The sequence below is a fragment of the Panulirus ornatus genome, chromosome 19 (genome assembly GCF_036320965.1).
Source record: "Panulirus ornatus isolate Po-2019 chromosome 19, ASM3632096v1, whole genome shotgun sequence".
Lineage (NCBI taxonomy): Eukaryota > Metazoa > Arthropoda > Malacostraca > Decapoda > Palinuridae > Panulirus > Panulirus ornatus.
The window spans coordinates 16,900,474-16,924,111 of record NC_092242.1 but is presented as its reverse complement, the minus strand read 5'-3'; positions in this window follow the sequence as shown (position 1 = coordinate 16,924,111).

Here is a 23,638-nt window from a genome sequence, read left to right as displayed (position 1 = left end):
ATGCGAAAGTCTAGAAGAGAACAACAAAGATGGTACCAACATTAAGAGAGCTGAGTTACAGGCTAAAGACTTTACATTTGCCCACCACGAAAGAGAGAAGATTAAGGGGTAACTTGATCACAGCTTTTTAAGCTTCTCAATCTTATTGATGATGAAGACATCGAAAAGCGCTTCGAAAGGTATTCGGATGAAACAACCAGAGGATATAACATGAAATTAAACAAGAAATTTGTCATTAAAAGACGTAAGGAAATGCCCTTGTGGTATGAGAGTGGTGGTCAATGAAATAAACTGAGCGAGAAAAAAGTAAACGATAGATAACCAAGAAGTTTCAAAAAACAGGGTTCGACAAGTGTAAATCTTCCTCCCAGTACAGCACAAGTAGGTGATTACAGACAGGTAATTATAGACAAACAAATACACTACCCCAGTTTGCGCCAGATCCTCATTCGTCCAGCTACCTTGAAAGGGGAGGATGAACTGATGGTTTGACTGTGTTTATTGTCTGGGATTGAAACCTGAGCTTGTTAAATTGATAGGTCGCAAGGCTAATTACTGCAACACTGCGTGTGTGTGTTTTTGTGTATGTGTGTGTGTGTGTGTGTGTGTGTGTGTGTGTGTGCGTGTGTACCGGTAGAAACCTTACCGTCTATCCTTTATGCTGTTCCCCATTTAAGAACTGCCTAACATATTTCCCACAAGACAACAATCACTGTATCTACGCAGGTAAGACATATTAAAAGCAATAAGAAAATAAAATCAAAATTCATTGTTCACACTCTAATCTGATTAATGACTGTAGGTGTGGCCCGAGTTCCTAAATTAACGATTCACAGCATTAATTCTATATTGTACACAAGGCTCCTCACCTTCCCTACAGGTCCTAGAATTAAGTTATGATCATTAAGCTTATATAAATGACTTGTATCATTCATCCAAGAGAGCACACTTTTTCGCATCGTTAGATTTATGACATCCTGGCTAATCCTCCTGCATATGTGTAACAAAAAGTTAGTTCATTGCAAAAGACCAAAAGGTTTTGGCTTGCTGTGTGCCACTCCTCTGAAAGCCTAAAAGGAGTCCTGATTTATGGGATATTTAGACGAACGGTGGACCATACACGAACAGGTCGGCGTTCAGCCGAGGTGATCCACTTCACCGAGATAAAAGAGAGACCCCCCGAGTGAAACCAAGCCTAAAGAGAGTATAATTTATAGGCCGGCATGCTGACAGTAGTGGAGATGGTTGTGGTGTCCAACTGGGGAGGTTCCTTTGACCACTTCGTAGATTGTTGTTGCTGGCTCACAGACAATAGTACAGCTGGTGTTGCTATCGGTTCTACCTGCTTGCCCAAAGTCCCTAGAGAAGGAAGATCGAGGGGAGTGTGTGGTAGGAGGTGACTGGAGAGGTCAAGAATCTTGCTATGGAGTAGTTGGTTAAGTGGATGATCTGGTGGCATCCCGGTGAAGGAATAGGCGGAGAAATGGTAGGAGAGAATGAGGAAGGTTTGGAAAACGAACATAGCAATCGAGAGAGAGAGAGAGAGAGAGAGAGAGAGAGAGAGAGAGAGAGAGAGAGAGAGAGAGAGAGAGAGAGAGAGAGAGAGAGAGAGAGAGAGAGGAGAGGGAGCGGGGGGGACACGATCGTGGTGCTTGGTCGTTTCCTGTGCTAGTGTCAACAACTTTGGGCCTAACAGCGACACGGCAGCTTCACAAGGGCACAACAAGAACACTCCCGCCGGAACAATGGCACTAATTAGAGTAATTAGTCATGGCCGCAATTAATGAGTATTAACTAGGACAGAAAAAAAGTAATTAACTAAAGACTCGCATCACTTGTGATAAATGAGAGATGTCTCTGAGTGGTTGGGTTTACTTATCTCTTATCTGGTATCTGTTGTTATGTATGTTTCTACAGAGGTTCCAGATATTAACACTGAGAGACTTGATGATTAGAAACTAAGAATATTGACGACTTAAGAATATTCTGATCCACTGTATAGATACTGGGAAGTAATACAAGAGGGGAGTCTGGTCGTGCAAGTGATCTCGGCCATTCGTCTTGGTGACCCTCAACCATGTCACTTCACCTACTTCGTCACTGCTCGTTAACCTCAGCCCTGTACCACCTATCCCAGCTCTGCCAACCCTAGCCCCTCCTCCTGTTTTGTACCGCTTCAAGCGCAGTATATTCTTCGTCTTTCTCCAGTCTACCTCAGCAAACCTTGTCCAAATCCGCCATATTTTACGTTATTCTTTCCAGCTTCGCCTTCCCAAATCCTGCTTCACCTCAATCCATCACCCCCCACCCAAATCCTTCCTCCTTTCTCATTTCAGATTTCAGTCTCCACTTCAGCGTTTACCGTTACAGAGGTCTAATTTCCAGTCCACACTTTCGTATAAAATGTCCATGACAGTATGATTTATATGTGCTGCCTGATGTTTACCTTAGCTTTTTCCCGCTTGCTGTTACTGTCAGAGGGAATAGTGGGTGGCTGAATGCCCTCAGCTTTTATTAACCTGTTCCTGCGACCAATAAAACAAGGCAACTTGACTTATATTGCTTACCTAAGGCAGACTATTCTCGTTATGAACCATCAGGTTTCCTGTTATCTTGTGTCCTTTCCATGTACTGTACTCCCATGTACACCTCAGCCCGACTCTTACGTGGTATCCCACTCCTGCTGGGAGCTTATCTCTCTCCCTGCAACCTGCTCATCCAGCTCCTGCTTTTCCCTCCTGCTTATCGTTTTCTATCTTACTAGCCAAGCCTGCCACATAAGTTCACTGTCTTTCCGTAACTCATACCTTGCACTATCGTTCCGTCTTTCCCCGTCATTATCTGTCTCTACTATCCCTCCTCTTATCTTCTTCCTTCCTTCCCCATTCCAGACTGCCCCAGTCTCTCTTCTTTTCTCCTTGACCGCTCCGTAACCACTCTAGATGCCTGGGACACTTTTTTTGCCTGTCCTGTACCTCCGCTGCTGCCAAACCGGCTCCATACATGCCTCGTCCACACTGTGTGTCTTCCGCTATCACCTCAGCTCTCCCTTACCTTACATGCTCCTCATTTATTACGTAATTTCCCAGGCACCCCAGGCGTGTCACCTACCCAAATTAATCTCTCTTACAGTAACTGGATCACACCAGGTGGAAATCAGAGTATATGGTGCACATAATTCGTGCGTATCACAAAAAAGGAGAACAAATGGTAGACCTAAAACATGAAGAGTGGAACATATAGCAGGTGTGACATAGTGGGTTTAAGGTAGTAAGGCACTTAACATATGGGCTAAAATTTACAAGACGTTCAAGGAAATGCATGAATTTTTGCTGTATCTTTTAACCACTGGCCTAGTTATTGTTGATTTCAATAATGGTAATGATATAGAGTTGCTTTAGTCACACGCCTTTTCTAGAATATTACCGACCTCTTCTATACACTTGCCTGAATACAGAGGATCACCAACAAACAAACCTCCACACTGTCTGTCAGGATGCGGCAGTGTAAGTGGACAGATTAAGAAAGTGTAATGTACAGTCACTCGCCTCCACTTCCACCAGGGGCAGTCAACGATGCCAATCCTCTCTTGCCGTGTGAGGTGTGAACCCTGGGAGTATCAACTCGCCACTTCGAAGCTTTCATTAGTGACCTGAACTGGGGAGCGGGAGTGTGAGGGGTGGAAGGTGACAAGGTAACACGACAAAGAGGGAGGAGTGGAGACGGATGACAGACGAGTACGCTGAAGTTGACACCTATATACAACGCAATATCTTACGAGGCAAATGTAGAAATAAGTAGGACTATACAAAAATGCTGGGAGTCATGGTCATCGCAAATTAGAACGTTATCCGTAGCTTGTGCTAAAGGTCTAAATTATTCAATGATAATACAACTTTCCTCCCAACTTTTAATTAGCACACACACACACACAAATACACACACACACACACACACACACACACACACACACACACACTCATAGGCCATGTTCATTCCGACCACAGAGGCGAATGTCACCAACTGGAGGGTGACTTTTACATCTACTGAGTTCTTCGTAACAATAGGTAACAAATGTATTTGAATAGTTACTTAGTCATTTTCTTTTCAGTATAGTTACCCAGGAAGCTATCAAACATTTTAGAGTATCATGGATATGAAAAGGGGAATGTCATTTTAGCATAGCATCAGCTGTTTCATGTGATGTTCATAATTTACAGCTTGTAACAAAAGTAGGCTGTTGGTTATAGGGTGGCGGTGTGTATAGTGAGATGGTCTCAGAAGGGGTGAGGTTAACACGACACAGGTGCAACCATTTATTATGGTGAATATACAATGTGTATTACCGGTGTGTATATGTACTGTGATGGTGGTTTGGATAGAAACATAACCTGTGGTTCCTTGATAGTTTTCGACAATAACTAGTGCATGAATACGCTTCCCGTTACGTGTTAAGAAACGTGATGCATACAAGCTAGCCTGATTATGTCTATGATATGCAGGGTCTGATCAATAGATTATAATTTACTATCGTGGAAGGCAAATTTGATAAACTGATGAAATAGGTATGGACAACAAAATGTCGGGTGGCTAGATAGTGGACATTGTGTCATTTTCCCCATTTATCATTTATGTGGTTAGTGGGTTACCTATGATGGTGCTGGGTGTGAACCATTCATGACGACTACCAGGTAGTATGTAACACATCCTGCTTGACGACGACCACCACCACGACCAAAGAACCTCACTCCCACCACACTCACGCCACACTCACGCCATACTCCCACCACACTCACGCCACACTCACGCCATACTCCCACCACACTCACGCCACACTCACGCCACACTCATATCATACTCCCACCACACTCACGCCACACTCCCACCACACTCACGCCACACTCACGCCACACTCACGGCACACTCACGCCACACTCACGCCACACTCCCACCACACTCACGCCACACTCCCACCACACTCACGGCACACTCCCACCACACTCACGCCACACTCCCGCCATACTCCCACCACACTCACGCCACACTCACGCCACACTCACGCCACACTCATGTCATACTCCCACCACACTCACGCCACACTCACGCCACACTCATGTCATACTCCCACCACACTCACGCCACACTCCCACCACACTCACGCCACACTCCCACCACACTCACGCCACACTCCCGCCACACTCATGTCATACTCCCACCACACTCACGCCACACTCCCACCACACTCACGCCACACTCACGCCATACTCCCACCACACTCACGCCACACTCACGCCACACTCCCACCACACTCCCACCACACTCACGCCACACTCACACCACACTCACGCTACACTCATGTCATACTCCCACCACACTCACGCCACACTCCCACCACACTCACGCCACACTCATGTCATACTCCCACCACACTCACGCCACACTCACGCCACACTCATGTCATACTCCCACCACACTCACGCCACACTCACACCACACTCACGCCACACTCATGTCATACTCCCACCACACTCACGCCACACTCCCACCACACTCACGCCACACTCACGCCACACTCATGTCATACTCCCACCACACTCACGCCACACTCCCACCACACTCACGCCACACTCACGCCACACTCATGTCATACTCCCACCACACTCACGCCACACTCCCACCACACTCACGCCACACTCCCACCACACTCACGCCACACTCCCGCCACACTCATGTCATACTCCCACCACACTCACGCAACACTCCCACCACACTCACGCCACACTCCCGCCACACTTCCACCACACTCACGCCACACTCACGTCATACTCCCACCACACTCACGCCACACTCCCACCACACTCACGCCACACTCACGTCGCACTCACGCCACACTCACACCACACTCACGTCACACTCATTTCACACTCCCACCACACTCATGCCACACTCACACCACACCCACGCCACACTCGCACCACACTCCTCGAAAAAGCTGACCAGTGCTCTCATTTCTCGTGACGTTTTATAACATGTTATGCTTCTTACTTACTGAATCCCAATCACACGGTCTACATCAAAGGAATATAAAATCCATGAGAAATATATAAACACGTATGAAATCATCCATACAAGATGCAGTCATACATACTGCAAGATTTTTAACATAAAACTGGATTATGTGGTGTAATATGGATTATATTTTAGATAATTATCCTTTTACATACGATATTCATATGTTACAGTGAGTCTTCAATAGCAACAGCCTGTAGAAAGAAATCTGTCGAAATAAAGCATTCCATCCATTGCATTTCGACAATGAAACGATATTGGAGGAAACTGGATGTGGTGTGTTTGGTTGGGAATAGGAAGAGACTAGTGAAGTGCCATCAAGTAATGACATCCAGCACGAAGGTTACTATACAACCTCATCACTAACGTTACTTAAGTACTTATCTTTTTCCAAACGTCTTCATTACGTTGTTTCAATCTAAGCTTCATTTTCCTCTACCCTCACGCAACATATTTCTTTCCTCACCCCTCACTCACTCCATCCTCACTTCTCCACCAACCCCGTCCATGGTGATTCCACCTCCGACAGTTAAATCATTATCGAGTAATAGGTATCATCATTTGAAATGAGTCTTTAATTAAGGTCACTTCCATTTATGAATTGTTCTTATTTCCTACTTGGGTCAAGGCAACACCGACACCACAATCAATGTATCAACTGGTGGTGAAGGATCAACGGGCGTGGTCTTACGGCCTTAGCTCAGAGAGCGCTTCTGTTTGCCCACGTCTGGCTTCGAACTCACGAACTAATGCTCTCAGGTTCACATGCCACGGAGAGGAAGGAGTGACATCGCAGTAACTTGCTGTTCGTTGATCAAGACCAAAGTTAAGACCACAGACAGTAAGACGTTTTGAAGACTAGTAACAAACTCAACATGATAAACAATATATATATATATATATATATATATATATATATTATCCCTGGGGATAGGGGAGAAAGAATACTTCCCACGTATTCCCTGCGTGTCGTAGAAGGCGACTAAAAGGGGAGGGAGTGGGGGGCTGGAAATCCTCCCCTCTCAATTTTTTTTAATTTTCCAAAAGAAGGAACAGAGAAGGGGGCCAGGTCAGGATATTCCCTCAATGGCCCAGTCCTCTGTTCTTAACGCTACCTCGCTAACGCGGGAAATGGCGAATAGTTTGAAAAAAAAAAAAAAAAAAAAAAAAAAAAAAAAAAAAAAATATATATATATATATATATATATGTATGATAGATAGTTATGTGTTCCATGACTTGCCCAGTCGTTGGTGCGCCGCGAGTGACAAGGTCACCTTCGACAAGGTCGTAGCGTCGTCAGTTGGCGGACAGGAGAGCGATCCAGTCGAGGAACTTTTTGCTCCTAAGGAGTCCAACATCTCCCTGCATCTGATTGTGCCGCAGCCTAGTGTTGTGGGAGCCCCATGCAAGGAATCCTGTCCAGCCACTATACACAACGTCATACACACTCAAAGTTCTATATGGACTCTGATCTACAGATGACGGGTGGGCTGCGGGACTGGGTCTGCCCATCTCAGCAACCAGCCTCGTGTGTTGAACCCAGCAAGAGACACGGTCGTTACCCTCGTGTCTTGTTAACTGATCCTTATTACCTCCGCTGGGGTGATGATATCAGAGAAATTTAGTGGGGGGGGGGGGGAGGTGAGACACGAAGCGGCCAAGGCTCCGGCGTAAGGGGGGCCTCTTGTGATGGCCTTAATAGGAGGGCCTTCAAGACGGCAGACTGGCAGTGAGAGTCGCCAGCTGGGAAGTCTGTTGGGATCTTTTTTTTTCTTTTTTAGGGATGTTGGGGGGGAAGGAGCTCTGCGATGTAGATTCTCCTGTAAGGAGACCTTAGTGGGAAGGCTTTTAATTAAGGACTTTAATAGGAGGGTTTTATCGAGGAGAACATCATCGTAGGTCTTTATTGGGTAATCCCCCTTGTGGGTAAGCTTCTTGGAGGTAGGTCTACAGTGGGTAGGTCTCCTGTGAGTAGGTCTCTAGTGGGTAGGTCTCCTGTGGGTAGGTCTCCTATGGTGAGGTCTCCCTTTGGTAGGTCTCCATTAGACACCTGCTGTGAATAAAAAAGACAGATCATGTCCTTCACGCCCTGATACGCACTTAACACGAGGAATTCATGTTGCTCAGTGATTATCTTGTATATGGTTAACTGTGGTTCTGGATGTCATTCGGAAACAGGAAAAAAAAAAAGATGATCTCTCTAAGGCTCAGCAGATCTGTGCCATTAAGGAGATAGTGTTGTTCCAGGATATCCGTGACTGTTTGAAAAGCGACTCATTTGAAGTCATGGTCTTTGAAATATACGGAAAAGAAATAATTTTGAAATTAAGAATAAGTGTGTGGTTTCAAGGTAAGTCCAAGAATAAGGTACCGTTCAGTGAACTTTAAAGGACGATTGGGCAACTTAGCGTATGGACGTGTTTAAGAGGGTCACTGTCTGAGCCAAGTCATGGATAATTGGTGTCTTAGAATGTGACTAGACCTCGAGAGAACTTAAGGAAGATACATCACAAGGAAGTTCATATACACCTTTGTGATAATTTGAATATACCAAATGTAGTAACGTACCTGATGGTCGGAAACTCATGCAGGAGATAGAGGAACTGTATGTCGTCATGAGTGAATGTCTTGAGAACATGAGTCGTTAACAAACAGAGACTAATGAGGCAAGCCACCACACTGGTCTCACATGGACACCTCCGGAGGTTCATCACACTCCGGCCAAGAGCTCGCCCGAAACCTGACATCCATCAGGGCAAGACACCCCAAGGAACTTGATCCTCGGCGGTGCAGCCATGCAGAGGTATGACCGTGCCGTGAAAACAACGACGCCAGACCTGACAGCCAACAAGACTGCCGGTCCCATCCCCCGTCCAGCCAGGTACTACTTATGGCAATGACACCAGATACACCTTCACTGGAGGCATGCCAACGTACGTACTGCTCTAGCCATACGGGCATTATCACAGGTCTTAGATTATCTAAACCTTTATATATATATATATATATATATATATATATATATATATATATATATATATATATATATATATATATATATTCATCTATTATACTTTGTCGCTGTCTCCCGCGTTAGCGAGGTAGCGCAAGGAAACAGACGAAAGAATGGCCCAACCCACCCTCATACATATGTATATACATACGCGTCCACACACGCACATATACATACCTATACATCTCAACGTATACATATATATGCACACACAGACATATACATATATACACATGTACATAATTCAGAATGTCTGCCCTTATTCATTCCCCTCGCCACCACGCCACACATGAAATGACAAACCCCTCCCCCGCACGCGCGCGAGCTAGCACTAGGAAAAGACAACAAAGGTCACATTCGTTCACACTCAGTCTCTAGCTGTCATGTACAATACACATAAACCACAACTCCCTTTCCGCATCCAAGCCCCACAAAACTTTCCATTATTTACCCAAGACGCTTCACATGCCCTGATCCACACATCCTCTACCACTTCTGAAACCACACTGCTCTTCCCCAATCTGATGCTCTGTACATGCCTACACCCTCTCAATCGATACCCTTCCATATAATTTACCAGGAATACTCAACAAACTTATACCTCTGTAATTTGAACACTAACCTTTATCCCCTTTGCCTTTGTATAATGGCACTATGCATGCATTCCTCCAATCCTCAGGCACCTCACCGTGAGCCATACATATATTGAATATCCTCACCAACCAGTCAACAACACAGTCAACCCCTTTTTTAATAAATTCCAATGCAATACCATCCAAACCCGTTTTCCCACTTGAGCAATGTAGCGTCTTGAACAGATGACTTAGCCTTAAAGGATGAAAGATCCACATTTGGCTCTTTCCTCTGTTCCTCCTGCCCCTCTTAGTCCCCTTCTATGACATACAGTGAAGATATTCTCTCTAAGGCTCAGTCTTCTGATGCTACCTCGCTAACGCGGGAAATGGCGAATATGTATGAAAAAAAAGTTTATATATTAGGAGAACATACTGCCCTAACGCACACACACACGCATGTACACACACACACGTACACACACACACACACACACACACACACACACACACACACACTACGTCTTAATCATGTCTGGTAACGTATCATCAAGTGAGTTCCTTGACTTTTTTATAAACCATAACAAATGTTGATGCAATTAGCTTATTTCCATTATAGTTCATCAATTTGGTTTAAATTATACATCTAAACACAGTCAGGACTCGTATGTCACCCAGCTGTCCCCTGGAGGCAAAGCACCTGCATAGTTCAGGTTTGGCGGTCGTTGGAAGACTTACGTATGGGCGGTATACGAGATGACAGATAGATAGATAGATAGATAGATTGTCACCGTTATGTCCGGCTCGTTTTTACGAGCGTGTCAATAAGCTAGGATGTTGTGGGATTTCTTGATATGGCCTCTCGTACGAGAACAGGTCACCATAACCCACCAAAGACAAGGGTAGTAGCCCCACACCTTATGGCTTAGCCTCGTCGAACCGCGACCTGATATATACATGGAGCCTAACGCGCCACGTCGGAAAGTTCCTCTTAGTGGTATGGACGATGACCCTGGGGCGGAATTAGACGTCCTGACATCAACAAAGGTATAATGATAGTATACTACCCACTGCACACATGGTGGGTTCTTTGGGTGTGACATTAAGTGGGTTAGGTGGTGGTTGGGGGGAGACGGATGGGAAGAGAGAGAGAGAGAGAGAGAGAGAGAGAGAGAGAGAGAGAGAGAGAGAGAGAGAGAGAGAGAGAGAGAGAGAGAGAGAGAGAGAGAGAGAATATCTAACTAAAAAGAAAGATCGACTTCTTTGGAGTCAAGACAATCTTGAAGAAACGAGAAGGTTTAATTGTATTCACATTAAGATACTGACAGTGTTAGGAAGAGAGTAAAGAAGCGTTTTGATTCGACTGACATTCTAATCAATGCTTGTCCATTATCCAAGTGGCCAGAGGGTTATACGACAGGAGGAATATAGTGACGAATCAGGGCAAAGATTCGTGTTGTCCCATTCATAAGTAATGCATCAAACAAGATCATGAGTTCTATGAACCTTACTTCGCTAAGCCTCACATCGAGTTACATAGTCATGATATAGTAATCTAGATCTTCAAATCGCCCGATGAAATACCAGACCTAAAAATTTTCTTCAGTTAACGCCACATCAATTGAGAGCAACGCTGACAAATAGGCAATAATGAGTACAACGGGCAGTGCAAATCAAAACTATATGTAATAAGTCATGAAATGGCCTCACTATCTTAGAATAATGAAAGGATTGACATGCGAAACAAATAGAATACAGACAAAACTAGGGATGATACAGCTATGAAGAATCATCCCTTCATTACTCTTTTTAGTTATAGGAAATTGGTTGTCATACTAAAGGATTTTAGAATTACTTGCTTTTCATCTACTTGATTGTTAGTGAGATGAAAGTGATGCTTGGCATGCTCTTACTTATTAACAGTCCTGTCCTAGACTTGACCACGTACTTAGCAGAATGGTTTGCGCTTGCATAGATCATTCCATTGTAGACTGATGACGTATGCAGACTCACTGTAGTACTAGATATACAGTCCCTTCATTCTCTAGGTAAATGCCAAGGCTATACATCTGCTGCCACTACGATAACCACATTATTCCTCTCCAGTGTAATGCTCTGAGCATATCACCACTCTCTCAATCACCATATTCCCATACAACTCACCAGATATACTCAATATACTTCTACCTCTCTAAATCGTGCATTTACTCCTATCATCCTTACCTTTACATAACAGCAACACAGACGCATTCCTCCAGTCATCAGGCACCTTACTTTAAGCCCTATCATATACATTGAAAATCTAGACTAACAATCAATACGTCTTTCACTTTCTTTTCAGAGGAAATCATTTTCAGTCCCACCCACTCCAGCTGCTGTACCAGTAGGCAAGGGCCTCACCACATCCTCTTTCGTGGCCAGCCAGGTACTAAACTCTCTCGTTCCGCATACCTCCACGTCCCAGACACCCTACATCTGTCACCTTATCATCTAACACAAACCAGTAGACCTTTGGAATATTCACTCCACCACATCTTTACTTGTTCTTTGCTTATGATACTTCCCCATCCACTTCCCTCTCAGTGGTGTTCTTTTGTATTCACTTGTTCTTCTCACACTACTCGCCTTCCAAAATATTTACTAATTTTCCCTGAATTTTGCCGATATTCTTTCATCCCATCTTTCATGTTCCCTGTCTTGCCCCATCACCTTCCTCTTGACCTCCTGCAGCTTTCTCTTGTTCACCTTCCAGTCATTCGCATTCCTTCCCTTTAAGTAGCGACATTACACCTCTCACTGTCTAAACTGATTTGAAATAGAATCAGTCGTATAATATTCAACCACAAAGACAAAACTGTGTGAGGAAAAGAAATAGAGAAATAGATATGACACGAAATGAACTCCTGCATGAAGTAATTGTCTCTCATATTTCACTATATAACATTTCATCATCTAAGCTTTTTTTTTTATTAGAAGAACGTAATCTTTAGCACAGGATGTAGAAAAAAGAGATGAATGACACTTATATTGGTAATCTGGATTTCATGATGAAGTTTACATGACGAGGACAACCTTGTGTCAGTGTATAATACCGTTTCCGATGTGTTTAGTAGTACAACTGTCTCTCTTTCGTCAATAGTTAGTGACAGCACCGAGGTACGTGATGATGTTTTCTAACAGACCTCACTCACATACACCCAGAGTCTCAGACTGGCATGGTCGGTGTCCATAAGCGATGCCACTCGACCTGTACAACACACAAGAGTCACAGTTCCAAACTCTGAGCTCGTAGGTCTTATAGTGGGACCTGCTAGCATCCGTCTGTCTGCGTATCTCCAATGATTTATGATTCGTGGGGTACACGATATAAATCATCATTAAGCTGGAGGTTGCATGCCACTGGTTAGATGATCAAGCATTTATTTCGCTGGTAATGTAACTAGAGTACGTGGGCAGTCTGAGACGATGGTTAAGGTGATTAGGTTGGTGATTAGGGAAGGTGTCTAAGGCTTACTGTCCACTGGAGTCCAACGGTTCAGTCCCTATATTTCATGAGCATCTGATTTCATGAGTATTTCTGATGAATGCCCTTTCGGTAGCTACTTATTGGCTGATCTCACCAGAGGTTTGTATCAACAGCCCTTCTCGGGGGGGGGGGGGGGGGGGGGGAGAGAGAGAGAGAGAGAGAGAGAGAGAGAGAGAGAGAGAGAGAGAGAGAGAGAGAGAGAGAGAGAGAGAGAGAGAGAGAGAGAGAGAGAGAGAGAGAGAGAGAGAGAGAGAGAGAGAGAGAGAGAGAGAGAGAGAGAGAGAGAGAGAGAGAGAAATGTTCTAAATCTTTTGATTTACCAAAAAAAAATAAATGAATAAACAAAAATGACAGTGGAAAACTAAGTTATTCTTCAGCCACCATGAATCCGAGAGTGAAGAGGGGTCATCTCAGTGCAGATATAACTAATTTGAAGACGTCAGAGTTGTCGAGTTTATAAGCAATACGGTAAGAATATATATAGCTGTTCAGACTCTTTTAAAACAAGAGATTAATCATTATTAGGAATGAGATTCGTTAAGCCTTGATGTTTTCGATCAACGGCCTTGATATCCCACCAGAACATCACCTCTACATAATCTTAGTCATTAATTTGGACGTCAACTCAAGTTCGAGCCGGTTGCCACTGTGGACCTTTTTTTTTATGTGTGTCAAGTTCAGTTTCATAGATACCACAATATTCTTACCAAGGTCGATGAATGGGTGATTGGCATGGGCGAGCATCATTCGGTTTAGTTCGTAAAGGATCATCATTCGAGGATCTCTCACGTTCAACTTGAGAACCGTCTTACGTTCAGTCGGTCTGTCAGTGTGGCTCAGCCTGGGCCTCTCCAAATACGCAACGCCTCAGAGAAGTCAACATTAGAACAAAGCCGACGGTGAAGACGGATGACAGGCAAATATGGAGTAAATGGAGATGAATGAGGACAACATAATTAGCAGACAGATCTTTGATAACCCATAGCACCATCAGTTGCACGGATAATTACTGCTATAATTGTGATGTGAACATATATTCATTACCAGTGGTATCCTGGTTGTAATTGTAAACGGAGGAAGGATTGATCATAGACGAAATACTAGTATAGGCATTGGTGATAAAAATGATGAAATATAAATAATATCTTACCAATAGAGTATTTACACAATAATGATTTAAGCTTCATGAGAGAGAGAGAGAGAGAGAGAGAGAGAGAGAGAGAGAGAGAGAGAGAGAGAGAGAGAGAGAGAGAGAGAGAGAGAGAGAGAGAGAGAGAGAGAGAGAGAGAGAGAGAGAGAGAGAGAGAGAGAGAGAGAGAGAGAGAGGTAATAAGAATATCAAGTGAAAGATAAAGCACTGCAATTGAAACTTTTGCATTGCTCACCGACGTATCGTGCTATATATGAACCAGTTATGATTTAATAGCTATTCATACGTCACCCTGAGTTTAACTCACCATCAATTGACCGTAAGTTTCATAAGGAGTTTATTCTCCTGTATCGCTACTGACCACCGAGCCTCTCAGTGTGTAAGTCAGCTGGAAGCAGACTCTTAAACGCTAACAGTTGGAGGCAAAATAAATAGTTAGAGGCAAAACAAATTATTCTAATGGAGAAAAGTCATGACAAACATCTCGAGGGAAGGGGATTATTTCTTTGTCAATGGAATGACATATTTTTGAAGGGAAGGAGGAGTGTTTGGCAGGCTGAAGAACATTAGCCTACACCAACCTTATCGCCGAGGTTACATGCGTAAGCGTCAAGTTCTGGTGACATAGGTAGCCTCCACTGTGACAAGATTCGTTTCCCTGATGCATTCAGACAATTAAGCATCGTCCCACTGCTTATGTCCCAAGGGCTCTTGTTAATCTTGTTTAGCGTGGGACTCTTGGTGATGCATACTGCTTGCACTCACCAGTCGATGATTACATTTGCATGAATTACTTTATCATTGTTTTACGTAATCATTATTGAGTGACGGACTTTATCTAACAGATGTAACGAAGGCATTAGAGATCATGAAGTCAATTAGATTTCACCTATCAATTTTCAAGATCCTCCTTTTAGGGAACTTCAATCCAGAAATATTATTGTATCCATCCTTCCTCCCTACGTTTACTTCCTAATTGGCTCTCTAGATTAACACAGTGATATGTCTTATATGGAGAGAAAGTTGTCCAGCTGATCCATCACTGACTATTCGTGTTCGAATCACGACCCATCATCAGCCGGCCAACTTTGGAACGAAGGATGGGGATAGGGGCTCTATACTGCCGCCCGTCCGTGTGGATGGCACTCATTCGATACCAGTTTCCCTACAGTTTAGTATAAGTGATGTCATCTGGGATTAAGAGCATCCTCAGCGTAGCTCCAGATGTATGTGGCTAGGGTAACTGTGAACCCGACCTTCATTGGGACATCTGCCTGAGCAAGAGAGAAAGACATTATTCCAAATTAACGAAGCAGATTTTTCCCTCCCCTCCCCACTATCCCCTTTAAACTCTTTGCAGAAAAGAAAAGTACCAAACTGGAGCCGGATCATTCGTCCTAAGCACCATGTAACAAGGTCAATAAGGATTATGATTACAGGTCTGACGGAGTGGATCTTGTCATTACTCACAAATAGCCAGTGATCATTCTGCCTCTCCTTCAGGATAGAGGATAGAGTATCATCTCATTGATGTATATATATATATATATATATATATATATATATAAAGATGTTCTGGAAGGAGGTAAATAGGGTGCGTAAGACAAGGGAGCAAATGGGAACTTCAGTGAAGGGCGTAAATGGGGAGGTGATAACAAGTAGCGGTGATGTGAGAAGGAGATGGAATGAGTATTTTGAAGGTTTGTTGAATGTGTCTGATGACAGAGTGGCAGATATAGGGTGTTTTGGTCGAGGTGGTGTGCAAAGTGAGAGGGTTAGGGAAAATGATTTGGTAAACAGAGAAGAGGTAGTAAAAGCTTTGCGGAAGATGAAAGCCGGCAAGGCAGCAGGTTTGGATGGTATTGCAGTGGAATTTATTAAGAAAGGGGGTGACTGTATTGTTGACTGGTTGGTAAGGTTATTTAATGTATGTATGACTCATGGTGAGGTGCCTGAGGATTGGCGGAATGCGTGCATAGTGCCATTGTACAAAGGCAAAGGGGATAAGAGTGAGTGCTCAAATTACAGAGGTATAAGTTTGTTGAGTATTCCTGGTAAATTATATGGGAGGGTATTGATTGAGAGGGTGAAGGCATGTACAGAGCATCAGATTGGGGAAGAGCAGTGCGGTTTCAGAAGTGGTAGAGGATGTGTGGATCAGGTGTTTGCTTTGAAGAATGTATGTGAGAAATACTTAGAAAAGCAAATGGATTTGTATGTAGCATTTATGGATCTGGAGAAGGCATATGATAGAGTTGATAGAGATGCTCTGTGGAAGGTATTAAGAATATATGGTGTGGGAGGCAAGTTGTTAGAAGCAGTGAAAAGTTTTTATCGAGGATGTAAGGCATGTGTACGTGTAGGAAGAGAGGAAAGTGATTGGTTCTCAGTGAATGTAGGTTTGCGGCAGGGGTGTGTGATGTCTCCATGGTTGTTTAATTTGTTTATGGATGGGGTTGTAAAGGAGGTAAATGCAAGAGTCCTGGAAAGAGGGGCAAGTATGAAGTCTGTTGGGGATGAGAGAGCTTGGGAAGTGAGTCAATTGTTGTTCGCTGATGATACAGCGCTGGTGGCTGATTCATGTGAGAAACTGCAGAAGCTGGTGACTGAGTTTGGTAAAGTGTGTGGAAGAAGAAAGTTGAGAGTAAATGTGAATAAGAGCAAGGTTATTAGGTACAGTAGGGGTGAGGGTCAAGTCAATTGGGAGGTGAGTTTGAATGGAGAAAAACTGGAGGAAGTGAAGTGTTTTAGATATCTGGGAGTGGATCTGTCAGCGGATGGAACCATGGTAGCGGAAGTGGATCATAGGGTGGGGGAGGGGGCGAAAATTTTGGGAGCCTTGAAAAATGTGTGGAAGTCGAGAACATTATCTCGGAAAGCAAAAATGGGTATGTTTGAGGGAATAGTGGTTCCAACAATGCTGTATGGTTGCGAGGCGTGGGCTATGGATAGAGATGTGCGCAGGAGGATGGATGTGCTGGAAATGAGATGTTTGAGGACAATGTGTGGTGTGAGGTGGTTTGATCGAGTAAGTAACGTAAGGGTAAGAGAGATGTGTGGAAATAAAAAGAGCGTGGTTGAGAGAGCAGAAGAGGGTGTTTTGAAATGGTTTGGGCACATGGAGAGAATGAGTGAGGAGAGATTGACCAAGAGGATATATGTGTCGGAGGTGGAGGGAACGAGGAGAAGAGGGAGACCAAATTGGAGGTGGAAAGATGGAGTGAAAAAGATTTTGTGTGATCGGGGCCTGAACATGCAGGAGGGTGAAAGGAGGGCAAGAAATAGAGTGAATTGGAGTCATGTGGTATACAGGGGTTGACGTGCTGTCAGTGGATTGAAGCAAGGCATGTGAAGCGTCTGGGGCAAACCATGGAAAGCTGTGTAGGTATGTATATTTGCGTGTGGGGACGTGTGTATGTACATGTGTATGGGGGGGGGGGTTGGGCCATTTCTTTCGTCTGTTTCCTTGCGCTACCTCGCAAACGCGGGAGACAGCGACAAAGTATAAAAAAAAAAAAAAAAAAAAAAAAAAAAAAAAAAAAATATATATATATATATATATATATATATATATATATATATATATATATATATATATATATTTCTTTCTTTCTTTCTTTTTTCTTTTAAACTATTCGCCATTTCCCGCATCAGCGAGGTAGCGTTAAGAACAGAGGACCGGGCCCCTTTTGGAATATCCTCACCTGGCCCCCCATGTTCCTTCTTTTGGAAAATTAAAAAAAAAAAATGAGAGGGGAGGATTTCCAGCCCCCCGCTCCCTCCCCTTTTAGTCGCCTTCTACGACACGCAGGGAATACGTGGGAAGTATTCTTAATCCCCTATCCCCAGGATATATATATATATATATATATATATATATATATATATATATATATATATATATATATATATATATATATATATATATATATATATATATATATATAGATATATATATATATATATATATATATATATATATATATATATATATATATATATATATATATATATATATATATATATATATATATATATATAGATATATATATATATATATATATATATATATATATATATATATATATATATATATATATATATATATATATATATATATATATATATATATATATATATATATATATATATATATATATATATATATATATATATATATATATATATATATATATATATATATATATATATATATATATATATATATATATATATATATATATATATATATATATATACACCCTCACACGCACATATACATATCTATACATTATAACGTATACGTACATATACATACACATACATATACATATATACGCATGTACATATTCACACTTGCTCCCTTCATCCATTCCCTGTCGCCATCCCGCCACACATGAAATGGCACCCCCCTCCCCCTGCGAACGCGCGAGGCAGCGCTAGGAAATGACATGACAACCAAGGCCACATTCGTTCACCCTCATTCTCTAGCTGCCATGTGTAATGCACTGAAACAACAGCTCCCTTTCCACATCCAAACACCACAAAACTTTCCATGGTTTAACCCAGACGCTTCACATGCCCTGGTTCAATCCATTGACAGCAAGGCGACACCGATATACCACATCGTTCTAATTCACTCTATTCCTTGCACGCCTTTCACCCTCCTGTATATCAAAGCCCCGATCGCTGAAGATAGGGGAGAAAGAACACTTCTCACGCATTCCCTGCGTGTCATAGAAGGCGACTAAAGGAGATGGGAGCGAGGAGCTAGAAACCCTCTCCTTTTTGTATTCTAACTTTCTAAAAGGGGGGAAATATGTATATATATATATATATATATATATATATATATATATATATATATATATATATATATATATATATATATATATATATATATATATATATGTAAATATATATATATATATATATATATATATACATATATATATATATATATATATATATATATATATATATATATATATATATATATATATATATATATATATATATATATATATATATATATATTTTTTTTTTTTTTTTTTTTTTTTTTTTTTGTCGCTGTCTCCCGCGTTTGCGAGGTACCGCAAGGAAACAGACGAAAGAAATGGCCCAACCCACACCCATACACATGTATATACATACATCCACACACGCAAATATACATACCTACACAGCTTTCCATGGTTTACCCCAGACGCTTCACATGCCTTGATTCAATCCATTGACAGCACGTCAACCCCGGTATACCACATCGATCCAATTCACTCTATTCCTTGCCCTCCTTTCACCCTCCTGCATGTTCAGGCCCCGATCACACAAAATCTTTTTCACTCCATCTTTCCACCTCCAATTTGGTCTCCCTCTTCTCCTCGTTCCCCCCACCTCCGACACATATATCCTCTTGGTCAATCTTTCCTCACTCATTCTCTCCATGTGCCCAAACCATTTCAAAACACCCTCTTCTGCTCTCTCAACCACGCTCTTTTTATTTCCACACATCTCTCTTACCCTTACGTTACATACTCGATCAAACCACCTCACACCACATATTGTCCTCAAACATCTCATTTCCAGCACATCCATCCTCCTGCGCACAACTCTATCCATAGCCCACGCCTCGCAACCATACAACATTGTTGGAACCACTATTCCTTCAAACATACCCATTTTTGCTTTCCGAGATAATGTTCTCGACTTCCACACATTCTTCAAGGCTCCCAGAATTTTCGCCCCCTCCCCCACCCTATGATCCACTTCCGCTTCCATGGTTCCATCCGCTGCCAGATCCACTCCCAGATATCTAAAACACTTCACTTCCTCCAGTTTTTCTCCATTCAAACTTACCTCCCAATTGACTTGACCCTCAACCCTACTGTACCTAATAACCTTGCTCTTATTCATATTTACTCTTAACTTTCTTCTTTCACACACTTTACCAAACTCATTCACCAGCTTCTGCAGTTTCTCACATGAATCAACCACCAGCGCTGTATCATCAGCGAACAACAACTGACTCACTTCCCAAGCTCTCTCATCCACAACAGACTTCATACTTGCCCCTCTTTCCAAAACTCTTGCATTCACCTCCCTAACAACCCCATCCATAAACAAATTAAACAACCATGGAGACATCACACACCCCTGCCGCAAACCTGCATTCACTGATAACCAATCACTTTCCTCCCTTCCTACACGTACACATGCCTTACATCCTCGATAAAAACATTTCACTGCTTCTAACAACTTGCCTCCCACACCATATATTCTTAATATTTTCCACAGAGCATCTCTATCAACTCTATCATATGCCTTCTCCAGATCCATAAATGCTACATACAAATCCATTTGCTTTTCTAAGTATTTCTCACATACATTCTTCAAAGCAAACACCTGATCCACAAATCCTCTACCACTTCTGAAACCACACTGCTCTTCCCCAATCTGATGCTTTGTACATGCCTTCACCCTCTCAATCAATACCCTCCCATATAATTTACCAGGAATACTCAACAAACTTATACCTCTGTAATTTGAGTACTCACTCTTATCCCCTTTGCCTTTGTACAATGGCACTATGCACGCATTCCGCCAATCCTCAGGCACCTCACCATGAGTCATACATACATTAAATAACCTTACCAACCAGTCAATAATACAGCCACCCCCTTTTTTAATAAATTCCACTGCAATACCATCCAAACCTACTGCCTTGCCGGCTTTCGTCTTCCGCAAAGCTTTTACTACCTCTTCTCTGTTTACCAAATCATTTTCCCTAACCCTCTCACTTTGCACACCATCTCGACCAAAACACCCTATATCTGCCACTCTATCATCAAACACATTCAACAAACCTTCAAAATACTCACTCCATCTCCTTCTCACATCATCACTACTTGTTATCACCTCCCCATTTGCGCCCTTCACTGAAGTTCCCATTTGCTCCCTTGTCTTACGCACTTTATTTACCTCCTTTCAGAACATCTTTTTATTCTCCCTAAAATTTAATGGTACTCTCTCACCCCAACTCTCATTTGTCCTGTTTTTCACCTCTTGCACCTTTCTCTTGACCTCCTGTCTCTTTCTTTTATACATCTTCCACTCAATTGCATTTTTCCCTGCAAAAATCGTCCAAATGCCTCTCTCTCTCTCTCTCTCTCTCTCTCTCTCTCTCTCTCTCTCTCTCTTTATATATATATATATATATATATATATATATATATATATATATATATATATATATATATATATATATATATATATATATATATCAAGATTGACTTTGATACTGTTACATACTAATAACTTCTAAAGAGCATGTACAACGAGGTGTTGATAGTGTGGTGTGCAATCGGTTGTGATGTGGTAGTCTGTTGCTAGTGGCCACATCTGAACCTCCTCTGCCAATATGCTGAGAACAATTATTTTAGAACCAAGTTGCAATTTCAGCATTACCTTGTCTTCTTCATCAACCCTATCGGTGAATTAAATGACTCTGCGTTTACTGACTTGATAATTCTGGAGGCAAATATAACCGTATGTTAATCTAAATTTACATGTAGGACGTGTGGCTGGTCGTTATCGTCTGATATGCTGTGTATTTAGCATTATTCATTTATGCACAAAGCCTCACTTTAAGCTCAGAATGCGATATACTGGTGTATGAAATATATCGATTGTTCGTGTTTGAAGTTGGCCTCCCAGGCATTTAAGAAATCTGAGCCTTGATATTATTTTGCAGCAGATGGTTTTGCATATGATGAGAAATTTAAGTACGGTTTGGTTTCTTTCTAATTCAAAATGAAGCCCACATGTTCCTTCGTTAACTAATCAGAAAGCAGTGCTATACATTCTAACATAGGTTCACAATGGACCTCCCTGGTGTAGCGGTCAGGATTGCTGACCGTGACTCATTCACGGGTTGTCTAAGGTCGAGCGCATAGGTTCGAATCCTGGTTGCTGTAGTCAGTCCAAAGTCAACCCAGCTGTTCATCCTCCTTAAAGGTTGGTCGATAAACTAAACATCAGGCATAGGTTAGGGAATATATATATATATACATATATATATATATATATATATATGTATATATATATATATATATATATATATATATATATATATATATATATATATATATATATATATTTTTCCAAAAGAAGGAACAGAGAGGGCCAGGTGAGGATATTCCAAAAAATGCCCAGTCCTCTAATCTTAACGCTACCTCGCTATCGCGGGAAATGGCGAATCTTTTAAAAGAAAAAGAAAGATATATATATATATATATATATATATATATATATATATATATATATATATATATATATATATATATATATATATATACATATATGTATATCCCTGGGGATAGGGGAGAAAGAATACTTCCCACGCATTCCTCACGTGTCGTAGAAGGCGACTAAAGGGGACGGGAGCGGGGGGCCAGAAACCCTCCCCTCCTTGTATTTTGACTTTCTAGAAGGGGAAACAGAAGGAGTCACGCGGAGAGTGCTCATCCTCCTCGAAGGCTCAGATTGGGGTGTCTATATGTGTGTAGATGTAACCAAGACGAGAAAAAAAGGGAGATAGGTAGTATGTCTGAGGAAAGGAACCTGGATGTTTTGGCTCTGAGTGAAACGAAGCTCAAGGGTAAAGGGGAAGAGTAGTTTGGGAATGTCTTGGGAGTAAAGTCAGGGGTTAGTGAGAGGACAAGAGCAAGGGAAGGAGTAGCAATACTCCTGAAACAGGAGTTGTGGGAGTATGTGATAGAATGTAAGAAAGTAAATTCTCGATTAATATGGGTAAAACTGAAAGTTGATAGGCGCGCGAAAGAGAGACTTTTGGATGTTAATGTGCTGAGAGGTGCAACTGGAGGGATGTCTAATCATTATCTTGTGGAGGCGAAGGTGAAGATTTGTAGAGGTTTTCAGAAAAGAAGAGAGAATGTTGGGGTGAAGAGAGTGGTGAGAGTAAGTGAGCCTGGGAAGGAGACTTGTGTGAGGAAGTACCAGGAGAGACTGAGTACAGAATGGAAAAAGGTGAGAACAAAGGAAATAAGGGGAGCGGGGGAGGAATGGGATGTATTTAGGGAAGCAGTGATGGATTGCGCAAAAGATGCTTGTGGCGTGAGAAGCGTGGGAGGTGGGTTGATTAGAAAGGGTAGTGAGTGGTGGGATGAAGAAGTAAGATTATTAGTGAAAGAGAAGAGAGAGGCATTTGGGAGATTTTTGCAGGGAAAAATGGCAAATGAGTGGGAGATGTATAAAAGAAAGAGACAGGAGGTCAAGAGAAAGGTGCAAG